Source organism: Pygocentrus nattereri, chromosome 3 (assembly GCF_015220715.1).
Source record: "Pygocentrus nattereri isolate fPygNat1 chromosome 3, fPygNat1.pri, whole genome shotgun sequence".
NCBI classification, from domain to species: domain Eukaryota; kingdom Metazoa; phylum Chordata; class Actinopteri; order Characiformes; family Serrasalmidae; genus Pygocentrus; species Pygocentrus nattereri.
In genome coordinates, this window is record NC_051213.1 from 43734086 (window position 1) to 43740133 (window position 6048).

The window sequence follows — 6048 nt, forward strand, 5'->3', positions numbered from 1 at the left end:
TTAGAATGATTGAGCAGATAAATAAAAGCTAGGCTGTAAAAAAATCTATCAAATACCAAGAGAGCGAGAAGACTTACCAATAGCTGAATAAAAAGTCAAAAATGTTCGGACAGTAGTGGGAGAGTGGCACTCCTATGGAAGGCCCATTTCTACTACTGGAGAAAAACAGCCATTTAGTACGACATGATCAAAGTGGAACATCAAAGTGTTCCATAATTATAGCAATTACATAATTATGACTTACCATCTCATTGTTATGGCATACTATCTAATAATTATGATGTGGTATGTCATAATAATGAGAAACCTTCTAATAATTATGACTTAATATTATGCATAATAATCATAAAATGTTTTCAGAATTTTGAGAAAGTCATAATTATGAGAAAGTAAGTCATAACTGTGAGATGATAAGCCATGATCATAAAATGCTAAGTCATAATTTTGAGATGGTAAGTCAGAATTATGAGATGCTAAGTCATAATTTTGAGATGGTAAGTCAGAATTATGAGATGCTTAGTCATAATTTTACGATGTTAAGTGAGAATTAAGAGATCCTAAGTCATAATTATGATATAGCAAGTCATAACTGTGAGATGATATGCCATGATCATGAGATGCTAAGTCATAATTTTAAGATGTTAAGTCAGAATAATGAGATGCTTAGTCATAATTATGAGAAAGTACATCATAAATGTGAGATGTTAAGCCATAACTATGAGATGCGGAGCCTTAATTATGAGAAAGTAAGTCATATCTGCGAGGGGCAGCATCCGACCAAACACACTCTGCCTCTGAATATGAGAGTCAGAGAGGACCTACACGACCACCGGCCTAAGAGAGCAGGAGAGAGATGAATGTGGGTTTTAAATGGAGAGTATTTAGTTTGAAATGCTTGAGGAAAACTCTTCATAGACCTGAAGAGATCTAGTTTTATTTATAGAGACACAGCAGAGTTTGAACCAGCAGTGTAATCGACATGATCCACAGCTTTATAAACACGAAGCAGTGTATAAGCATGTAAGCATGGTTATACTCGCTTATAAATGCACAATAATATCTAAGAAACTACAGTTGTTAGTTATGGCTTTTGTAGCTAGTATTTCAGTTTGTAGCTACATGAGCTGCAGAATGAATATTACCAGAAAATCCAATGAAATAATTTATGAAAAACATTCAGGATAATATTTGAAGTGAAATTACTCCATAAATATAATGTTGGTAACTTGAATGTAGCCTACTTATGTCTGTATTGCTATGTTCTCTGTTAAGCATGATTGCGTCAGCTAATCATATTACACTTACTACGTCAGACGACTCCACACCCTTTTTTAACCTAAACATTCAGTTTATTTGTCATTTTATAAACAGTGTCCACTCTCTTGGTCAGAAGTCCAAGGAAGATGAGTACATGTGAACTCCAAGGGAGGAAATCTATGGTGAATGCCAGGCAGAAACGTCAGTGTCTGTGTTTAGCCACTAGATGGAGCAAGTGTGCTGATCTGAAAATATAAGAGCCTCAATTGACTGTACTGACCTCTCCAGAGGCCAGGAGGACACGCACATATCATCAGCAGATCCTGTACAGAGCAGAATACAATACAGTCAAGAACTTGGAGTTTACAGCTACTGAGGGGATTAACAAACCACCAATACACATGACTGAGCTCAGACCTGGAGTGATCTCTGATCTAGCCTTGAGCTGAGATGGTGGCACATCACTGTTTGATCCAGGAGAGCTATAAATACATAAAGAAATGAAAGAAATTGAGCTTTAAACAGTGGAAATACAGACCACATCATCTCATATGATAAACCATTCAATACGACTTTAAGTCTCTCCAAAGTTACCTGGATCTCTCAGGCTCAGGCTCTAAGCACACAGGGAGAGTGGAAGGTGAGGTGTTGCTATGGGGAGTGGAGGAGAGGTCACAGGTGGCAGGAGGAGCGCTTGAGGAGCGGCGTGGTGAAGGAGGGACGGAGGAGGTGATCAGGGAGGATGAAAAGCATCTTCGAGGCCGGGAGAACCTCCCAGAACTCAGAGAGACGCAGGGGAGAGTGGGGAAGCAGGAGAGGACAGAGGAAGAGGAGGAAGAAGACAAGGAAGACGCATCCTGGGAGGAGCGGCGTAATGTCAGGTACGCCACTCGGAAGGCCAGTCGGATGCGCTGCCACCATCCTCTTTTCTTTTCTGTCTCCTCCTTTTCGTTAATCTCCTCGTCCAGTTCATTCCTCACAGCTTCTTTCTGCTTCTTTCTCTGTGTGAAGGTGTTGGAAAAGCTCAGGCTGAGGCCCAGAATGTGTGGAGTGAATGATTACAAGTGGAGATATTTTAGCACAGTAGCCCAGTGTGGCCTACAGTACAACTATTCTGTAAATACCAGTGGTGGACAGTAACTAAGTAAATGTAATTAGTTTTTTTCATGTATCTTTACTGAAGTTTTTCCATTTTGGGCGACTTTTTACTTTCACTCCACTACATTTCAAAGTCAAATATCTTACATTTTACTCCACTACATTGTGAGAAATCTGTCGTTCCTTTTGGTTTATGTGTGTATACAAAAGTCAGCGCAGCAGCGTAAAATTTTGGGACTGATTTGTCTTTTTTCTGAATTCATAAACACTTTCATTTTATAGTAAATTAATTTTGGCTAGTTTATGTTTATGAACAGAGACCTACAGATCAATACAGTAAAGAAAAAAACTCATTGGTGATCCTGAGTTTAAAGCCAGTTTTTATTCAACTTAAACTTGGAACCAAGTTGCATTAAGTTAATTAATCTTTTAGTATTTACTTTTGATACTTAAGTACATTTGAAGGTAAATACTTTAGTACTTTTACTCAATTGGAGGTCTAAAGGGAGGGACTTCTACTTTTACTGGAGTAGTATTTTACCTTGAGTATCTACTTTAACTCCAGTACTTGATTTGTGTACTTCGTCCACCTCTGGTAAATACTTTGTCATATTTACCCATCCGTCTAATGCTGATTTAAGGAAACATCTACAGACACTAATATGATTCCGATCTCATCATACAGCGCCAATTTTCTTCGTTATTTTTTTTTTTTTACATAATTAATTTTGTCGATCTCACAGGACAGAAACAATTAGGGCTGACAGATTAAGCATTATTAAATCATTAGTGGAATTTTAAACTTTTTAAAATGAAAACATTGTCAATAACATTAACTTTTGCCCTGACAACATTGAGCTGGTGGATCAGCAACGAAACATCCATGTGCTGTGATATCATAACCTTTAAGCCTCAAGTCAGAAGTGGGCAGTGTGTTGTCATTGCCAAAATAAGCCTGGACCTTAATTTATTAGAAAATAATCACAATTTAAACCATATAGTCTCTGCATACTTTGTGAGCCCCCTTTTACCCTGTTCTGCAGTGGTCACGACCCCCATGGACCCTCAACAGAGCAGGTACTATTTGGGTGGTGGATCATTCTCAGCACTGCAGTAACACTGACGTGTTGGCGGCGTGTTAGTATGGGACATGCTGGTACGAGTGGGTCAAACACAGGAGTTTTTAAACACTGTGTCCACTCACTGTCCATCTTTATTAGACACTCCTACCTTGTCAGTCCACCTTGTAGATGTAAAGTCAGAGACGGTAGCTCATCTGCTGCTGCACAGTTCATGTTGGTCATCGTCTAGTCCTTCATCAGTGGCCACCGGACGTTGTTGGCTTGATATTTTTGGTTGTTGGACTATTCTCAGTCCAGCAGTGACACTGAGGTGTTTAAAAACTCCAGTGTCTGATCCACTCGTACCAGCGCAACACACACAAACACACCACCACCATGTCAGTGTTACTGCAGTGCTGAGAATAATCCACCACCCAAATAGTACCTGCTCTGTGAGGGTCCATGGGGGTCCTGACCACTGAAGAACAGGGTAAAAGGAGGCTAACAAAGTACCAGAGAAACAGATGGACTACAGTCTGTAACTGTAGAACTACAAAGTGCAGCTATAGAGTAAGTGGAGTAAAATGGAGAATGAGTGTAGAAACAAGGTGGTCATGTTATGCCTGATTGGTGTATATATAACCGGCAGTTTATCTCCACCCATTTACAGTGACGTTATAGTGTTTCAGCCCACACTGCTTTCTGAACAAGGCTCACCATATGGCTTATGGCACATAACTCCACACAAATATCATAACTGGACCTCACAGGGGAAAGTAGAGAAAACTGTAGGATGTGGTGCCTTTTAAACAACAGTTTGCATGTTCTCCAAAACCCCCAATATTAATCTGTTTGATATACACACATATTTTCTAAACCACTTATCCTTCTGTGTCGTGGGGGGGAGCTGGAGCCAATCCCACCGGTCACTGGGCAGAAGACAGGGATCACCCTGCACAGGTCGCCAGTCTTTCGCAGGACAGGTTTATATATAATAAACCTAAACCTTTGATTTAACATTTCAGAGTTCGATTTTTTTAACATAACACTTATTTTTGCAAACATGCAGTTATTGCTTGAAAAAATACATCTATGTGGGAGATTTTCAAATGTAAACAGACCACATAAGCGCAACAGAGGCAGCACACAAAATGAGCCAGCACAGTGATGGTACCACAGGATTTAAAGGTCTCGTCTTGCCTCCAGCTTGTTTAATTCGTGTGTGTTTGATAGATTTTCAGTGACCACCTGAGGGTGTCCAAGACAAGAAACAGCGAGCATATTGCCAACAAACGCAGCCGAGTCGAAGGGTCATCGGATATCCTAAACACGACGCTTTCACTCCATCTGAATGGGTATCTTTCTGCATTCAAAGCTCAATTTCAAAAACTTCCAAAAAACCGGGGCAGTATGTGAAAGCTAGAAGTAAATAGTAGGACTATTTGATGCTTACCTAGGCGCGTCTAATAGAGTGGACAGTGGGTGGACACAGTGTTTAAAAACTGCAGCAGCACTGCTGTGTCTGACGCGCTCATCCCAGCACAACACGCCACCAATGTGTCTTGATTAATTTGTTTCCACTTTGCACCAGTCCCTTTCACATGCGTTCGAGCCCAGAGAAGTCGGGGCGTTTCTGGACATTGCACAGTGGAAACTAGACGTCATACTACAGTGCTAACTTGCATTTGTGGATGTGTGTTGATAATGTCCCAACATTTTTGGAAATGAGGTTTGTATATTGGGGGAATCTTGAAATGTAAACAGAGCAAATATATCAAACAGAAAGCACACTAAATCAGGCAGCGCACTGATGATCTCTGGATTTAGAGGAATGGTCTTACTTTGAGCTTGTTTAATTGATAGCTTTAAAATTATTCTCAGTAGCCACCAGAGGGTGTAAGAGACAAGCACAAGAGGGTACATTGCAGATAAATGCAACTCTAAAATGTCATCAAATAATCCCCTTGGAGTTCTGAGCGGTTTTGGGATATTGAGCTTCAGAGCTTTTGCTGTCCAAATCGCAAATCTAATAAGTGGAACACGTCGCCATCATATGTGAAAATGACAGACACCCAAAATCCCATCAATATCCAATATCAAAATCAAACTATCAAACTTGTTAATTAGGCTTTTTTGGAACAGCTCAAATGTACATAGAACCTTCCAAGTTCTTTCTTCCTAGGTTCTTCCGGGCTAAACATGAAAAGAAACAATGATTTTGAAGAAACACTAAAGTTTATACTCACGATTTGGTTTAAAACAAAATTAGTGCTGTAACTACAGCAGATGTATCAGAGTCTCTACATGTATCAGAACGTTAAACTTGATACTTTATCATTTTTAAGACATTTATCATTTATTTTTTGGGGGTTTTTTTCCTCATTTTAGGACAAATCATCTTTTTCTTTTTCATACTGCAGATTAAGTATGAAGGTCAGTTTTAGGTAGGAAAACTTTAGTTTAACTTTCCTTTAGTTAGACAGAAACCACCTACTGTAATAAACTGTCCCAGCAAGTAAGTGTAGCAGGTCAGTCTAAAGGCAGTATGAGGTTTTGTTTTATATCAGACACGTGATTAATGAGCCAAAAAGTCTTACTTTGGGAGAAAGAAGAAAAAGAAAAGATAGATTAA